We start from the raw sequence: 19,447 nt of genomic DNA on the forward strand, positions 1-19,447 counted from the left end.
AGGAATTTCTGGCATTCCCAGAAATTGGTAATGTTTTTCCCCCGTGTGCGTCTGCTCATGTAGAGTGAGATTGAGTTTAAAATGTATGCTTTTCTGGCATTCGGAGAACTGATTATTTTGATGGTGTGTTTTCTTATGGCGCTAGTAACCATCTCTACCTCTGAATCTTTCCTGACATTTAGAGCACTGATACATTTTTTTCTCTTGTGTGGATTTTCACATGACCAGTGAAATGAGATTTTTGGCTGAAACATTTTTGGCATTCAGAGCACTGATAAGGCTTTTCTCCAGTGTGGATTCTTATATGCATAGTGAGACTGCTTTTTACACTGAAACATTTCTTGCATTCAGAGCACTGAAAAGGTTTTTCCCCAGTGTGGATTCTTGTATGTTGAGTGAGTCTTATTTTGTCACTGAAACATTTCTGGCATTCGGAGCACTGATAAGGTTTTTCCCCAGTGTGGATTCTTATATGCTTAGTGAGACTGCATTTGTTTATGAAACATTTCTGACATTCAGAGCACTGATACGGTTTTTCCCCTGTGTGGATTCTTATATGCACCGTGAGAGAGCGTTTTTCACTGAAACATTTCTGGCATTCAGAGCACTGATAACGGTTTTCCCCAGTGTGGATTCGTATGTGCCGTGTGAGACTACTTTTTGTACTGAAACATTGCTGGCATTCAGAGCACTGATAAGGTTTTTCCACAGAGTGGGTAAATGCATGTTGATATAGAGTCGCTTTGAAACTAAACCTTTTCTGGCATTCAGTGCATTGATAAGGTTTTTCCCCAGTGTGGAATCTCAAATGTGCAGTTAGAATAGATTTACGGTTGAAATGTTTTGGACATTCAGAGCACTGATAAGGTTTTTCCCCAGTGTGGAATCTCAAATGTGCAGTTAGAAGTGATTTAAGTTTGAAATGTTTTGGGCATTCAGAACACTGATAAGGGTTTTCCCCAGTGTGGATTCTTGTATGTTCAGTGAGTGTGCTTTTGTAACTGAAACATTTCTGGCATTCAGAGCACTTAAAAGGTTTATACCCAGTGTGGGTTCTTATATGCCGAGTGAGACTGCTTTGGACACTGAAACATTTCTGGCATTCAGAGCACTGAAAAGATTTTTCCCCAATGTGGGTTCTTATATGCAGAGTGAGACTCCTTTGGTCACTGAAAGATTTCTGGCATTCAGAGCACTGATAAGGTTTTTCCACAGAGTGGGTTAATGCATGTCGAAATAGGCTTGGTTTGTTACAAAAACTTTCCTGGCATTCAGAGCACTGATAAGGGTTTTCCTCAGAGTGGATTCTCATATGTTCAGTGAGTTTAGATTTACGGCAGAAACTTTTTTGGCATTCATCGCACTGGTAAGGTTTTTCCGCAGAGTGGGTTAAAGCATGTTCATATAGAGTCGCTTTGACACTAAACCTTTTCTGGCATTCAGAGCACTGATAAGGTTTTTCCCCAGTGTGGATTCTCATATGCTCAGTGAGATAAGATTTACGCCTGAAACTTTTTTGGCATACTTTGCACGGAGAGTGGTTTTCCCCAGTGTGGATTCTCATATGCTCAGTGAGATAAGATTTACGCTTGAAACTTTTTTGGCATACTTTGCACTGAGAGTGGATTCCCCCAGTGTGCATTATGTCAAATTCTGTGAGATAAGATTTATGGCTGTGTCTATTTTGGCACATGTAACTTTTCCCCCCAAATTAGGTTATTTTGCTTTGATTGAGGCGGTTTTGAACACTGAATTTGTTCTCACAGCCAGTGTTTTTATAAGGTGTATTCCTAGAGTTAATATCTCTGCATTTAGTTTTCTCTTGCCTATATGCCACGGTAAGAGGGAACCCGATTTTAGAGTCAGGCTTGTTTAGATAATGTTCAGCATTTATCTCTAAAAGAAATTGTGTGTATTCTTCTTAACACTTCAATTGAGCAAACTATGTCTGGAAGCAGCCCTGTAACACCTGTCGAAATGTTTCTAGCAGATAATAGTCTTTAGGTTATGGCCTCTCTGGCAGCAACTTATTTTGTGACTGAAGACTTTCTCAAATTTATTTGTATAGGTTCTTAATAATGCAGTGATAAGGTGTTAGTCTGATATTTAATAATTAAGCTGATAAGTACCTTTTTGCACTGACGTAATGGCAGTAACTGAGGGCGTTAGAACGTGCACAGTACTATTGTGGATCACGAGTCTCAGAACATCAGTTCCTTTTACCCTTTCTATGTTTGGTGTAAGGTTAAGGTTTGTAGTTCTGAAGACGAAGATTTATTTACATTACCTATAGTGCAACGGTGATCCTTTAATCCATTTTTATCTTTAACAGTTTTACATATCACTCATTCATAGCAGATAATGTTGAGGCGATTTACATAGAATTACAGAACAGTACACAATAAAAAGGAAACAATCTTAGATGGTTATGAACACAATAAAGTGGTGAATTTTTAAGGTTTTCGCAAGAGTGAGCAGAGTGGGTCGTGGTTTTCTACCCAGAGGCAGATAGTCTCAAACTTGCGTAACTGGTTAAAAACGGTGTTGAACAAAGGTGATTTTCCAATATTTCGGTTGTTCACGTGTCAGCTTCGGAGTCTTCTTTCAGCGTCTTTTCTTTGATGGTCTTCAGAAGAAACCTTTTGTTATAACTTTCTTTTATGCAGTGTGTGCTTCCTCTCTGGAATTACATGATGTTTTAGATGAACGTTATTCTGTGCACAGATATGGCTTTGTTCTGGGTTAATGAAATACTAAATTAGAGATATCACTTACAGTATAGTACTTTACTCAGCTCCCACTTCCTCGCCACACCTAGATTTTGGAAATTGTTTAAACGTAGAAGGCAGGATGACCTTCAGTTTTTCAAAATAATCCTTCCTATGGCACTGACTTCAGTTGCCTGGTGCTAAATCTTGCTTTCTTCGTCAGTAATTTCAATCATCTATAGTATTAAAATTAAATAGTTAATACATGAAAATTTCCAAAAATATAATTCACAAGCCATATCAATGCAGAGTTGCAGAATTTTGAAAATGTTGAGCTGTTTTTCAGACAGAGCAGAGTGTAGAATGGTAGCCTGAGAGTACTTGGATGTAGGAGTGAGGATTTATAGAATTTTCAACATTTTATTAAGCTCACAAAGGATACATGTACCCTATGGAGTTGCAACATAGAATCCCAAAGGCAGATATGAAAGTCATATGGACTGGCACCAAACAGATATTAAAAACATATACACTAATAATTAATTTGTAATGCATATTTCTGGGAAGGGAATGACTCCTCCACGGACAACAGGCATTTTCCCCTGCCCTGAGTTACCACCTACTTGTATCTGGTATCCTGACTTTTGAGTTTGGCCTCTGCCGCACGCAAATCTATTGTGTATTGCGAGGACTATGCCTAGACATATCCCTCAACTATAGTCCAGAGTATGAATCAAGGGCAATGAAATTAAGGCGTACTTTCATGTGTTCATTTTATTCCATCTGATTATCCTTTGTTAGGTTTTTCGGCACCTGGATGTACCGGGTTCAGAAAAACAGGACACCATTTTTTTCCAGACAGGAAAATTAGACTGAATTTTTCTGCCACCCCAGTATTGTGCAACTTCTAACAAGGGACTATGAGAGGTCTTGGACCGGTCCTGTGACCTGGAGGGTCACACCAAGTGTGCCCTTATTTAAGGCAGAGGACTGTCATGGGTTTACCAGCTAGAGCGGTGGTGGCAATGCACCCTGTTGTAAGGATCAATAGCCTGATGAGATCTTTGCATCATGGTCAGTGTAGTGGCTTCCTACTGACACACCCATGTAATGCTCCATTTCTATGCCTGCGCCCAGACTTTGCGATAACATCAAGTGCATGTTTAGGGTGTTGGTGTGCGTAGTATAAATGCAATGTGAGAGTGCGACAGAGTAAACCGCATCTCCTGCCTGCCAGTTATGTATACAAGTGGGACCAGCTATCCCTTTTTATACCCTAGTTCAAAGTCCTCTGTTACCAAGGAATAAAATGCTCTACAAAGTATTCAGGTGCCTGCTGTGACACCAGGGATGGTGTCAGCCTGACAGTTTATCTAAGTTGCAGGGACATCACCTGCAGGCTGAATTACTTAATGGAGAAGCTGTGTACCTGTCCTGAAGAGCCTAGAAGTCAGTCTGCCTAGAAGCCTGGCTGTCTGGTAAGAAAGGGAAGGGAGGACAAGGCTGTCCTGGAAGAAGCAAGGTCCGACACATCCTCGTTATTTGTAGGGCGGGCCGGAAAGCCATCCAGCAGGACCAGCTAGTCTGAGGGACCCCCTCCTCCCCCGCCAAGACTCTCCCAACAGTTCAAGCCAAAAAATAAAACTCTACGACAAAGTGATTGTTGAGTCCCAGTTGGAAGATTGTGTGCTGCCAACAGGCCCATTCAAGGTTGCATTTGCCAAATTCCTAACACATCAGGGTCTGAATCTACTGGCTTCCTGGAGAGCATGTGTTGGGCTTTTAGCTGATAAATTTCTGACTACTCTGTGTCAGAGGCCCATGAGGGACTACAACTACTCCAGTGTCAAACACCCGGTCTGAGCTTACGCCTGTGGTCCAGCTGGCCACAGTGTGGGCTCAATTGCTGACGGTCGGGCCTCCAGAGGGCTTGCACTTACCGACAGGCCAGGTGTGACTGCTACCTTGGGACTGCTGATCTCCAGGCAACTGCAAAGAAAAGACAGAGTGGGTGCCCTACTGAATGCAGCCCTATATCCAGGACAAAAGCGCTCCACAAAAGCCTGCTGGTGCGTCACTGCTCTCTCGAGTGTTCTGGCGTGCCATTCAAGTGCCGGGAAACAGGAAAGAGACCCAGACAAGACTGACTCATCCTGTGGAAGGATAAGGCACTTACGACAGAGCATATACGCATTGGGGTGACTGGACTGACAGAACTGCACCTATACTATCTTTATGATACTCCTAAATGCCCCTAGAGGGGAAGAGGGTATCAGAACCGGACACACCTGTCTACAGCACATGGTAGTCTGGCATGCCTGCACCATCCTTTCACCCACACTGTCCATAAAGTTGATTTTAGAGATGCTACGCACATAGCAGGGGGAATCTCAGACCATTCGCTGGTGGAGGTGCAACTCGATGGTCCGGTCGTGGACTTCATCCTACCCCCAAGGGTTGATCCGTGATATTTAAAAGACAAGACGTTCAAAGCTCGAATGAGAGATAGAGCAGAATTCTATTTTAAGGAGAACGGGCGGCCTGTTGAATCAGCTTGCATGCTATAGGGTGAAATTAAGGCAGTGATTCGAGGCCAGACACAAGCCTTGATTGGGAAAATGTCGAAGGAACGTAAATTGAAGTGCGAGGCTCAGGACAAGGAATGCGCTTTCCTGGAGGTTCGGTTGGCAAGCGGGGAATCAGTTTCTCTCCCATTACACCATCAACTGAAGCTGCACACATTAAGAGCACTAATGGAAAATAGCGTGCACTCATGCACTGGCTACCCAGCATTGTCTCTATGATGTCGGTGATAAAGCCAATGAGTTGCTTACATGGTTAGAGAGACAAGACAAAGGAAGGAACTGGATCCTTGAGGACACAGACAACAAGGGGATGGAAATACTGGGAGAGACTTCCTGAAAGACCTGACCCTGCCAATGTTTACAAATGAGGACCGAGACGCACTAGACCAAGACCTGACAGTAGACTAAATCAATAAGACAATAGGAACCTTGCAAGCAGGGCAAGCGACGGGGCCTGATGAGCTCCCGTTAGAATTATATAAAAGCATGATGGATAATATCAGGGAGTACCTCCAGAGTAGGTTTCAGACTGCCTGAAAATAAGGGTGTCTCCCGGAGCACCAAAGAACGTCTGAGGTGGCGGTCATCCCAACAAGCATTAGAAATGCAATAGGTCTCGGATTTATTTGAGTTAGAGCTAATGGCATTGTAAATGGCAAAGTCTTTTAGCCATGTGTTATGGAGTGTATGCATGTGGTGTGTAGTGGAATTATGTGGGTTGGATTGGAATTGTAGCAATGGTGGCATGCTGCGCTTTAGATGAATATGTTTAAAAGTAAAGTGCACCATACTGCGATTGCTACAATAGTTAATTGTGGATGCGTTAACAATTGATGTGTGCACTGATGCCTGGTGGTGTGTGTGCCTGTAGAAATTGTGCACTGATGGCTGGTGGTGTGTGTGCTTGGTGGAAGCGTGCACTGCCGGCTGGAGGTGTGTGTGCTTGGTGGAAGCGTGCACTGATCTCTGGTGTTGTGTGCCTGGTGGAAGCCTGCACTGACAGCTGATGGTGTTTGTGCCCGGTGAAAGTGTGCAGTGACGGCTGGTGGTGTGTGTGTGTGGTTGCGTGTGTGGTGGTGAGTGTGTGGTGGTGAGTGTGTGGTGGTGTGTGTGGTCTTATGTGTGTGGTCTTATGTGTGTGGTTTTATGTGGGGGGTCTTATGTGTGTGGTCTTATGTGAGTGGTCTTATGTGTGTGGTCTTATGTGTGTGGTCTTTTCCTGCGCACTCACTCTTACTCTGCAGTCATTCTGCACTCACTCTCATTCTGCACTCACTCTGCACTCACTCTCACTCTGCACTCACTCTGCACTCATTCTGCACTCACTCTACTCTCTGCACTCACTCTCACTCTGCACTCACTCTCACTCTGCACTCACTCTCACTCTGCACTCACTCTCACTCTGCACTCACTCTGCACTCTCACTCTGCACTCACTCTGCACTCACTCTCACTCTGCACTCACTCTCACTCTGCACTCACTCTCACTCTGCACTCACTCACACTCTGCCGCACTCACACTCTGCCGCACTCACACTCTGCCGCACTCACACTCTGCCGCACTCACTCACACTCTGCCGCACACTCTCATTCTGCACTCACTCTGCAGTTATTCTGCACTCACTCTGCACTCACTCTCACTCTGCACTCACTCTCACTCTGCACTCACTATCACTCTGCACTCACTCTGCACTCTCACTCTGCACTCACTCTGCACTCACTCTCACTCTGCACTCACTCTCACTCTGCACTCACTCTCACTCTGCACTCACTCACACTCTGCACTCACTCACACTCTGCCGCACTCACACTCTGCCGCACTCACACTCTGCCGCACTCACTCACACTCTGCCGCACACTCTCATTCTGCACTCACTCTGCAGTTATTCTGCACTCACTCTGCACTCACTCTCACTCTGCACTCATTCTGCACTCACTCTACTCTCTGCACTCACTCTCACTCTGCACTCACTCTCACTCTGCACTCACTCTCACTCTGCACTCACTCTCACTCTGCACTCTCACTCTGCACTCACTCTGCACTCACTCTCACTCTGCACTCACTCTCACTCTGCACTCACTCTCACTCTGCACTCACTCACACTCTGCCGCACTCACACTCTGCCGCACTCACACTCTGCCGCACTCACTCACACTCTGCTGCACTCACTCACACTCTGCCACACTCACTCACATGCTGCCCTCAACACGCTGCCCTCAACACGCTGCCCTCAACACACTGCCCTCAACACACTGCCCTCAACACACTGCCCTCAACACACTGCCCTCAACACTCTGCACGCCTTCAACACGCTGCCCTCAACACGCTGCCCTCAACATGCTGCCCTCAACACAGGGAGAGGAGTTGGCCTAACGGCTAGGGCGCTCGACCTCGGACCTGGGGATCTGGGTTCGAGTCTCGGTAACGACGCCAAAACCTCCTGTGATTCTGGGCAAATCACTTAATCTCCCCGTGCCTAAAATGAATGTGTGTCCGTCCTCATGTAACGTAACTTGTGGTATGTAAAGCGCTCTGATACCTGATTCGGTTCAGGTCTAGTTTGCGCTATATAAAACTCTGCAAAAACAACAAAAAACTCTGCCGCACTCACTCACACTCTGCCACACTCACTCACACGCTGCCCTCAACACGCTGCCCTCAACACGCTGCCCTCAACACACTGCCCTCAACACACTGCCCTCAACACACTGCCCTCAACACACTGCCCTCAACACTCTGCACGCCTTCAACACGCTGCCCTCAACACGCTGCCCTCAACACGCTCCCCTCAACACACTGCCCTCAACACTCTGCACGCCTTCAACACGCTGCCCTCGCCACGCTGCCCACAACACGCTGCCCTCTGCACGCCCTCAACACTCTGCCCTCTGCACGCCCTCAACACTCTGCACTCACACACACTCTGCACGCCCTCAACACGCTGCCCTCAACACTCTGCCCTCAACACATGCTGCCCTCAACACACGCTGCCCTCAACACATGCTGCCCTCAACACGCTGCCCTCAACACGCTGCCCTCAACACGCTGCCCTCAACACTCTGCCCTCAACACTCTGCCCTCAACACTCTGCACGCCTTCAACACGCTGCCCTCAACACCCTGCCCTCAACACGCTGCCCTCAACACTCTGTCCTCAACACTCTGCCCTCAACACTCTGCCCTCAACACTCTGCCCTCAACACTTGGCCTCAACACTCTGCCCTCACACACGCTCTGCACGCCCTCAACACGCTGCCCTCAACACGCTGCCCTCAACACGCTGCACGCCCTCAACACACTGCCCTCAACACGCTGCCCTCAACACGCTGCCCTCAACACGCTGCTCTCAACACTCTGCCCTCTGTACGCCCTCAACACTCTGCCCTCAACGCTCTGCCCTCAATGCTCTGCCCTCAACGCTCTGCCCTCAACGCTCTGCCCTCAACACTCTGCCCTCAACGCTCTGCCCTCAAGTCTCTCTGCCCCTGCCCCAGCCCAGCGCCCCTCTGTGTCTGCAAGAACCATGCCCTAGAAGTTGACTGACCCTGCCCCAGCCCAGCGCCCCTCTGTGTCGCAAGAACCATGCCCTGGGATCAGACTGACCCTGCCCAAGCCCAGTGTAGACACAGAGAAGAGGCTGACAGGGAGAGCTCCTTGCTCTAAATACATATTTGGAATTTTTGCAGTTTGCCAACTCCAGCTGGAAAGCAAGCGCCGGCTCCAAGTGCTCTTGTTATTCAGTTCATAGACAGCTAAGCGGCCACATTTGCTGACATAAATCATGGGAATGAAATGTATCCAGTCTCTCAATTAAAAGTTTTAAATATAATTTAAATATAATATACGAGTCTATCTCTCAGCACCCCTGCCTACTCGATCTCATAACAGATATGAGTATGCCCGATACGAGAGCAACTCGCAACAAAAACAGAAGCCGCAAAAAAAAAAAAAAAAGAACCATAATCGTAAACCGCCGGCGAGAGGTGCACACGCGCGCGCCACTGCCACCATATGTCTTGAATTATCTCCGCTGTGACGGCTGAGATAATTGAAGATATATGACCTTCTGGTGCGCGTAACAGACACCAATAGGCCATAGGCGGAGCTACTCGACCGCCTATGGCCTATTGCGTGTTCTGTTTCTAAAGCACACGCACACGAAGGCCAATAGCAATGCACGTAGCAAAAAAAAGCACGAAAAACCACAAGCAGCCTGGAATTCGTTAGGTACGTTTTCGGAAGCCCTGAGAAAAGGACTCTTAGGCCACGCCCACTGCTGACGCAGTGGGACGGTAGGCCAGAGCCCTAAAAAGGACGAACCAGCAACTGAGTGTGGGTCTTATAGGCCTATCTCCCCGCTTAATATTGAGACTAAGGTCCTTGCGAACGCCCTGGCGATCTGCCTGCGGACAGTAATTGCAACAGTGGTTCATCCTGATCAATCGGGCTTTATGCCACACCAGGGAGCGCGCTTAAATCTCCGACACCCTAATGGAGTACCAAATGCAATAGGGGATTCCTTTGCTGAACCAGTGGCGCTGCAGTTAAGCTCTTGTATGTGGCCCCTCTAGCGAGCATGCGCCTCAATAATACAGTCTACCGAGTCTTTGCCATCCGACAGGGATGTTCCTTGTCTCCTATGCTCTTCACACATGTTTGGGTTCACCAGGACCTCTCATATGGGGTAATCCAGTTGATCAGGAGTGGGATGTGAGAATCTCCGTCTACTCAGACGTTTTGTTATATGACACGTAGCCAGCCTTCTCGAGTGAACGAATCCTACACATTTTTCACATACTTGGAGATTATTCAGGAGATAATATCAACTGGAAGAAGTCCTTAATATTCCTGCTGGTGGCAGGGACCCTGCGGCTGCACTCTAGGTGCACAGTTAGGGTGGCACTACATAGCTTTAAATATTTGGTTGTGTTCATTACAAGAGAGCACAGGCAGGAACATACTCCCGAAATTAGACAGTATTCGCTGGGATGCCCCACACTTGCGGGCGCTCCCGCTCTCCTTACTGGGCCGGGTGGCCCTATTTAAAGTGAGGACCCTCCAGGGTCTCCTGTACATTGTGCAAAAAATGTCCTTTAAGATCCCACCAGACATTTTTTTTCAAAAGGTAGTCTGAGAACTTCGCCTCCTGTTGTGGGATGGTGGCACGTCACGCTGAGTAAGTTGTAGAGGGGAGTTTATTAAGGTGGACTGGCGGTCCGGAGCATTCTCAAGTATTACTGGGCCACGCAGTTGGTGGCAGTCTACAACTGGGTTTTTGTGGACCGTGAGGATCCTGCTTACCGGGTAGATAGATTGTCCATGAGCAAGAGAGGTTACCCCACCCGGGTGCTGCTGTATCGAAGAAAGTATGAGTGCACCCTGCCTACTCATACCCAAACATTGGTAAAGGTGTGGAGAGAGGCTACCAGGTATTTAGGCTGGGAAGGTAAGCTGACTGAAATGACTCCACTGTATGATGGTGATCTCTTAAGTGCAGTGGGAGGATTGCAGGGCTTCACAAAATGGGGATTGATTAGCTTAGAGCGGCCGGGCGATGTGTGGGGGGACAGGCGCTTGTGTCCTTCACGATCCTACAACAAAAGTATAAATTAGGTGACTAAAAACAGTTCTGGCATTTGCAGGTGGTCACGCTCTGCAAAGTCACATCCGGGAAGGGGGGCAGTTGCCTGATGTATCCCCTCTGGAGGACCAGCTACTAATTGATCTCCTGACTGAAAAAGCAATCTCAACCATCTATAGGAAGTTGATCTACAATTCCCTGGATCCCTTGGGGACGCGGAGGGATGTGTGGGAGAGGGATCTAGGCACGCTTGGTGATGGCGATTGGGTTGAGGCCATTCAGGGTGCCAGGGAGGTGGCAATTAGAACTTGTTTTGCTCTAATTTAACTACAGATCCTACATAGGACCTACTACTCCAGAGCTTTGTTGCGCCGAATAGGGTGGGCGGCCACCTCTCTGTGTAAGGGAATGTGAGGGGGGGGCTTTTTTTAATGTGGTGTGGAGTTGTCTGGTAATTCAATGCTACTGGGTAGAGATCATGAGAATAATGTCCCCGGTCATGGGACTAGCGATCCCCGTGGGGGCAAATGGCGCCTCCTGAATATCACGAGTGAGGTGACATGGCATAGTATTCGCAGAATATGACTGGCCCTGGCTTCGGCGGTTGGCAAGCGTAATATTGCAGCTGTTGGGGAGCCAGCTCTCCCCCCCCAGGGTGGAGGATTGGGAAGCAGATCTTGATTGGTGTCAACGGGTGGACACAGGGTGCATCTCAGCAGGGGCTGCCCTTTTAAATGGGAAAGATATGGGAGGGATGGTAGAGCTACCGGGCCATGTGACGCGCCATGAAGTAGTGAAAGTTGAATATGTACCATCCTTGCGACCTAGTTTTATGTAGTGGGATTTGGCCAGGGAGTATCAGGACAAGCAAAGCTATGTTACTCACTTCTTATTTGCAGACTTTGCCTTTTTGGTCTAACCACTCTCGCTAATGTGCACCGTATTTTCGTTGTCAACACCATCGATTGAGCACTAGTTCAATAAAGAGAGTTTTTAAAAATACCTGTGTCTTGGCAAGATAAGCAGTGTGCTGGACACTTATTAAATCAAGCCTGTTGATCTATTGTTGAGCTCGGAGTTCAAGCTGGTCGACATTACAAAGCTGAGAATATTGTGACTGCTCGCCCTCGCTAACTTGAGAGTCAAGTACAAAAAAGGGTTTACTTGGTCAGTTTGCGCAGCCTTACTAGGACAGGTCACATGACATCAAAGGAAAGTGACCTCAAACCAGTAGCCGCTGCCTATCCCGTGGCCTCAGAACTGGACTGAACATAGAGGTGGTGATGAAGCAAGATTTTGCATATTACGCGACTTGCTGGAATTCAAGAACCTCGAATAACATATAATCATGTAATTCAACCTGTTCGTCTTACTAATTTCCCTTTAATTTACATTTTGGGTGTCCTAGTGACGCTTGCCTATGTATCTACTAATTCAATAACCCTTGTGACTAAAAATGGCCGCTGCTTGGCGGGTTTCTTTCTGCGCATGCGTTAGTCACACTCACGTGACGTGACGTACTTGCAGTTTTGGTGGGAATCTGCGCCTGCGCACTTGCTTTTAAAATGGCTGTCTGTGTACTCACATGGTGAAGCTTGCGCTGATATTTTCGTGTTATTGTCTGTTGCACTAAACCGTAATGCCATAGTATATTTTTCAAGTAAGGGGTATAGAGTAGCTATTCATGGTATACAGAGAATTCATTTATTTCTATGTTTTAATTTGTTTTCGCTTTCCTTTCATGTACCGCGATATTGGGGGTCTGAGGGATATGCGAGCCATCTTGAAAGTCTCTACTGCGCATGTCACCCTGGCAGAGAAAAGGCAACCTTGAGCAGTGGAACTCAGCCAGCTGGCAGCCACAGTCAAGATGCTCCTGAGAACGTGACCTGCGACCCAGCAGGATGGAGCTGAACTGTACCGCAATTGTTACATTTGTAATTTTTCCATTGTATTCTGTAGAATATCTCATGAGAAACCCAAAATCACTAGGCGGTCCTAGAGTATGCAAATTTAGGCTTGTAGAATTCGAATATGATTGGTGTGTTGACCTATCCTACTTTGGGACCAATCGAAATTGGGGATTCTGACACTTGCAACATTTGGGGGGTGGTACACTGACCCAAAAACAGTATAACTAGCCTAGGTTTAGCTAGAGAAATTGTCCGACTTGTCTGAATAGCTGACCTGTCACTGACCCAACGCACTCAATAGGTGACTGATACAGAGGGTTGCGGAGCACTCTGTCTGAAATATAGTTCAAGTTCAAGTTCATGAATTTATAAAGCGCACTACTCACCCAGAGGGTCTCAAGGCGCTGGAGGGAGGGGTTTACTGTTTATCGAATAGCCATGTTTTCAGTTCTTTTCTGAAGGAGATGTGATTCTGAGTAAGGTGGAGGTGGGTGGGGAGTGAGTTCCAGGTCTTGGCAGCTAGGAAGGAGAAGGATCTGCCACCCATGGTGGTTTTTCGGATGCGCGGGACTGCGGCGAGGGCTTGATTGGATGATCTTAGTTGGCGGGTGGGATTGTAGAAGGACAGTCGGGTGTTGAGGCATTCGGGTCCTAGCTTATAGAGGGCCTTGTGTGCGTGGGTAAGAAGGCGGAAGGTAATTCTTTTGTTGACGGGAAGCCAGTGGAGGTTTTTTAAGTGACCGGTGACGTGCTCTCGGCGCGGGATGTCTAATATGAGTCTCGCTGATGCGTTTTGGATGCGCTGGAGCTTTTTCTGCAATTTTGTTGTAATTCCGGCGTAGAGTGTGTTGCCATAGTCCAGTCGACTCGTGACCAGTGCATGGGTGACAGTCTTTCTTGTTTCGAGGGGGATCCAGCGGAAGATCTTTTTGAGAATGCGGAGGACGTTGAAGCAGGAGGACGATACGGCGTTGACTTGTCTGGACATTGAGAGGGAGGAGTCTAGAATGAAGCCAAGGTTACGTGCATGGTCTGTGGGTGTGGGCGCAGATCCCAAAGCGGAAGGCCACCAGGAGTCGTCCCAAGCTGAGGGGGGGATCCTAGGATGAGTACCTCCGTTTTGTCAGAGTTGAGTTTTAAGCGGCTCTGTTTCATCCATTCTGCTACTTCTTTCATACCTTCGTGAAGGTTGTTTTTGGCGGTGTTGGGGTCTTTGGTGAGGGAAAGGATTAGCTGGGTGTCGTCGGCGTAGGAGATGATGTTGAGATTGTGTTGACGTGCGATGGAGGCGAGGGGACTCATGTAGACGTTGAAGAGGGTGGGACTGAGTGAGGAGCCTTGAGGGACGCCGCAGATGACTTCGGTGGGCTCTGAGTAGAAAGGGGGGAGTCGGACTCTCTGGGTTCTCCCGGCTAGGAACGAGATGATCCAGTCCAAGGCTTTTCCTTGTATGCCGATGTTGTTGAGGCGTTGTATGAGGGTGTTGTGACAGACCGTGTCGAAGGCGGCGGAGAGGTCGAGTAGAATGAGGGCCACTGTTTCACCGTTGTCCAGGAGTGCTCGGATGTCGTCAGTCGCCGCAATGAGGGCGGTTTCGGTGCTGTGTTTGGCTCGAAAGCCGTTCTGTGAGGGATCCAGGGAGTTGTTGGATTCAAGGAAGGCTGCGAGTTGGCTATTGACGGCTTTCTCGATGACTTTGGCCGGGAAAGGGAGGAGGGAAATGGGTCGGTAGTTTTTCAGTTCTGAGGGGTCTGCTGTTGGTTTTTTCAGAAGGGCGCTGAGTTCGGCGTGTTTCCATATTTCTGGAAAGGTGGCGGAGTTGAAGGAGCAGTTGATGACATCGCGGAGTTGGGGAGCGATGATGGAGTTAGCTTTGTTGAAGATGTAGTGGGGACAGGGGTCAGAAGGTGAGCCAGAGTGGATTGAGTTCATGAGGCGAATGGTATCTTCAATGGTGATTGGGTTCCAGGAGTTGAGGTAATTAGTTGGAGGGGTGGGATCTGAAGGGGGTGGGGTGAGTTGGTCATTGGGGGTATTCTTGAAGCTGTTGTGGATGTCGGCAATTTTGTTGTAGAAGAAGGAGGATAGCGCATCGCAGAGGTCTTGGGAGTTAGTGATGTCGTTGGAAGCTGCGGGGGGGTTGGTGAATTCTTTGACGATATTGAAGAGTTCCTTGCTGTTATGAGAATTGTTGTCGAGACGGTCCTTTAATGCTGATTTCTTGGCGGATCGAATCAGTTGGTGGTGTTTGCGGGTTGCTGTCTTGAGGGAGGTCATGTTGTCTGAGGTTGGTTCTTTTCTCCAATTCTTCTCCAGGGTGCGGCATGTCTTCTTGGATTTTTTAAGATCATCATTGAACCAGGGAGCTTTTTTGCTGGATGATTTCGACTGGTGTTTTTTCAGGGGTGCTAGTTCGTCCGCACTGTGGGTAATCCAATGCCTGAGGTTGGTGGCCGCTAGGTCTGGGTCCGTTGCTAGGGTGGGAGTGTTTTGGCTGAGTGATGTGAGGAGTTGGTCGGTGGTGATTTTGTTCCATTTTCTTCGGGGAATGGGTTGTGGACGGTTGTGTGTCAGGGTTGTTTTGTAGCTGAAGTGAACACAGCTGTGATCCGTCCAGTGGAGAGCTGTAGTGTGATCGAAGGAGATGTGCTTGCTGGAGGTGAAGATAGGGTCGAGGGTGTGTCCGGCTATGTGAGTGGGGGTGTCAACAAGTTGTTTGAGTCCGAGATTGGACAGGTTGTCCAGAAGGGTGGTGGTGTTGTTGTCGAGAATGTTGTCAAGGTGGTAGTTGAGGTCTCCTAGAAGAATGTAGTTCTCGGAGGCGAGGGCGTGCGGGCTGACGAAGTCAGTGATGTCGTCACTGAATTGAGATCGGGTACCTGGGGGCCTGTAAATGAGGGTTCCTCTAAGTGTGGTCCTGGGGTCGGTGTGGATCTGAAAGTGGAGGTGTTCGGCGGTTGCAAGATTGTCGTCAGAGCTGGATGTAATTTTGATGGTGTTTCTATGGACGATGGCGATGCCTCCTCCAGTTTGATCGGTGCGGTCTTTTCAAATGATCTTGTAAGTGTCCGGTATGGCTATGGCGATGTCGGGGGCAGAAGAAGCATTCATCCATGTTTCAATAAGGTAGGCTATGTCAGGTGATGCAGTGTCGATTAGGTCCCAGAGTTCGGTTGCATGTCTGTGGACCGAGCGGGTGTTCAGTAGGATGCATTTCAAGTCGTTGGGTTCGGAGCTGTGCGTGGAGGAAGTGTGTTTGGTGATGGTCCTGAAGCAGTTGAACTTTCAAGAGAGGCAGGCGAATGGGCCGTGGGTACGTCCTGGGGTAGCTTTGCAGCAGAGTGGGGTGCGTCCGGGGTTGAGGGCGAGGAGAGTAGCGGCATCATAAGTTACTCTGGGGGGTTGGGAGCGGCATGGAGCAGGGGGACGGGCGCTGGGCGCGGTCCAGGCGCGGACGGGCGCAGACGGGCTTACCTTTGGCGCACCTTCGGCGTGGCCGTAGCGCGTGGACGCTGCACGTTGGAACATCTGCTTTAAATGGATAGTGGAGGGGGCGGAGCGTGGGAGGGTCAGCTGGGAGGCGGGAGCGGGGAGGCGGGCCAGGGGATAGCACAACAACAAAATGGAGGGCTGAAATGAAACTGAAAACAGCGGGGGCACAGCACAATGCTCGCCAGCAAGCAATCAAAGGCTCCTAAATCCAACAAATTAATTACACCTAAAGCGCTATTCAAATAAACAGCCAACCTTCAAAGCGTTACACAACAATGGTGTCAAAGCGATTATGCCAGGAGAAGCTTCGATAAATACCGTCAATTGCCCAATGAATGAAACACAGAGCGCGATGCAAGTGAGCAGAGTTAGGTTTCCAAAGCGCTACACGATAATGAGCTTCAAAGCGCTATTATGGTAGGAGAAGCTACGGTACACGCTGTTAATTGCACAGTGAATGAAACACAGAGCGCGGTGCAAATGAGCAGAATTAAGTTTCCAAAGCGCTGCACGAAAATGAGCTTCAAAGGGCGATATTTCTGTGTGAAGCTACAATACCAGACGCTGACAAGAGGTCGCGGGTGTAAGGGGCTTCAGCTCCGGGCTGTAGGTGCTGCAAATAATTCGAGCAAGGGAGCGTGGGGGAGCGACCGTTCGGGAGGGAATCCTGGCGGTCACAGTTAAGCTTGGGATGAGGAGAGCTTACTATTCGTGTGTGGGAGGGTCAGCTGGGAGGCGGGAGCGGGGAGGCGGGCCAGGGGATAGCACAACAACAAAATGGAGGGCTGAAATGAAACTGAAAACAGCGAGGGCACAGCACAATGCTCGCCAGCAAGCAATCAAAGGCTCCTAAATCCAACAAATTTATTACACCTAAAGCGCTATTCAAATAAACAGCCAACCTTCAAAGCGTTACACAACAATGATGTCAAAGCGATTATGCCAGGAGAAGCTTCGATAAATACCGTCAATTGCCCAATGAATGAAACACAGAGCGCGATGCAAGTGAGCAGAGTTAGGTTTCCAAAGCGCTACACGATAATGAGCTTCAAAGCGCTATTATGGTAGGAGAAGCTACGGTACACGCTGTTAATTGCACAGTGAATGAAACACAGAGCGCGATGCAAATGAGCAGAATTAAGTTTCCAAAGCGCCGCACGAAAATGAGCTTCAAAGCGCGATATTTCTGTGTGAAGCTACAATACCAGACGCTGACAAGAGGTCGCGGGTGCAAGGGGCTTCAGCTGCGGGCTGTAGGTGCTGCAAATAATTCGAGCAAGGGAGCGTGGGGGAGCGACCGTTCGGGAGGGAATCCTGGCGGTCACCAGGATTCCCTTATACCATAGACTCAAGAGGTTTTACTAAACCTTAAGTGCTGGCGGAGCACTTTGCTGGGGAATTCGCTAACCCAATCGGGGTTCTGACTGATAGCTACAGAGAGGGTGGAGCGCAGGCGTTGCTTCCGAACTGCGGGTGCTGGTCGTTCCTTGGTGGTCCTGTCCTGATCCTAATCTGGTTTTCCTGTCCTGTCCTGGGGTGTCCATTCTGCACCTGCTGTCCCATTGATGACTGTCCTTCCTTGGGGTATTTCCTGTCCTTGACTGATCCGTGGCAGGGTTGGTCTTCACACCATTCTAGGTAAATATATAGTGCTGAAACTCTATACTGCACCTTCTATTTTTCTGTCTTTGCTTCAATAAAGACATACTTTCGCAATCTACTATATGAAAAGACATACATTTATTTTTCATAGCATGTTCCTATGTTTCCCCACCTTTAGAGCATATTCTCTCCATACTGTTTATAAATTATAGATCTGGTTTCTAATTTTCTCCTGTAAGCTGATTGAAGTAAATTTGCTAGAACTATAGCGTGTTCCTATTTTACCCTCCCTATAGATGTATAGGATTTCCAATTTCTCACCAAATCTTTTAAGTATTTCTCGGTAGTGAAATTCTAGTACGTGCATACAATTGCCCATTTATAGTTATACTTTCTTAAAGTTCCATTTCCTGAAATTTGTCTAGCATTTCTCATGTCCTCATCTTTCTATAGATTCATAAATGGTTGCCCTGATTTACTTTCTCTACGGCTATGTGCTGTTCATTATCTTGATTATTGATTGCCTTTTGGTTGTAAACTGTATGCTTTCCGAATCTGAATTCTAGATAAACCTTTAAACCTTCCAGTAGTCTGTGGTCATTTAATACAGAAAAATATAAAAGTTGGTATTTGGTTGCCTGCTTTTCTTTTCCAGCTAGCTCCCTGATCCATTGTGGTCATAGGTACCCGTAACGGTGGATTGGTAAGTCGGGTACAGCAAGAATAAATAGGAAGGAATCAGGGTTACTGATAGTAGAGTGTAAGGTCACCCGATTAGTGTATATGATAAATTGAAACAAAATATGGGCCTGGTACGTGTATGGTGAAATTATTTGGCCGGGTGACCTGCGCGCTCTATCAGTAATTTTCTGGTAGCAGAGCTATGGTTAGGGACTAGTTAAAGTTAGGTAGGACTAGTTAAGATAGCTAGATAGGTCGGATGCTGCTAACATTTTATTGCTGCTAAACGGTGAACATTTTTTGTGAATTGATCAATCACGTGAAATGTTTTGCTTTGAAAAATTATGAAATGTTTTAAATTGTTTTTCTTATTGTTATACTGATATACGTATTAACCCACTCGTTAGTAATTGTTAAATGTTTGTTTGGAATCCCCAGGGAATTGATTAGCGAGTGGTGAAGAGAATCCACTTCGTTTTGCGGTCACTTACTCTATGAAAATTGGTGCAGGTTAAGCAGAACTGGAAGCACTAATTAGGGTTTCTGAATATATGTTTGAATAAATGATAGCAACGAGTTCGCTGGCAAAACTTCTATTGTGATATAACCTAGTAAGGGTCACACCGGAAGGAGTAGCAGGTTCGTCGGAGCTTGGGTGACAGCAAAGGGGTTCGCTGGTGAAACTTTAGACTTAGTATATATCCCGGAAAGAAGTGGATGAGTCAAAGAAGTAGCAGGTTCCCTAATGCTTGGGTGAAGGGTAGGCAGAAGAGATCTATCCATAGTGTGCGAAAAGTAGACAAAAGAGGTTTACTTGCAGTAAAACATAATCTTTCCTTTCTAGACACTCGAGTACAGTGGCGAATGTGTTCACGTTGTTAAAATA

General features: G+C 47.5%; 1 protein-coding gene across 1 annotated transcript in view; it reads left to right on the top strand.

Annotated features, from left to right (window-relative positions):
• Positions 1 to 19,447, top strand: part of LOC144806318 (uncharacterized) — a 369,229-nt gene that overhangs the window by 246,559 nt on the left and 103,223 nt on the right. The gene's annotated exons all lie outside the window — the stretch shown is intronic.

The sequence above is a fragment of the Lissotriton helveticus genome (genome assembly GCF_964261635.1).
Source record: "Lissotriton helveticus chromosome 1_1 unlocalized genomic scaffold, aLisHel1.1 SUPER_1_unloc_62, whole genome shotgun sequence".
Taxonomy (NCBI): domain Eukaryota; kingdom Metazoa; phylum Chordata; class Amphibia; order Caudata; family Salamandridae; genus Lissotriton; species Lissotriton helveticus.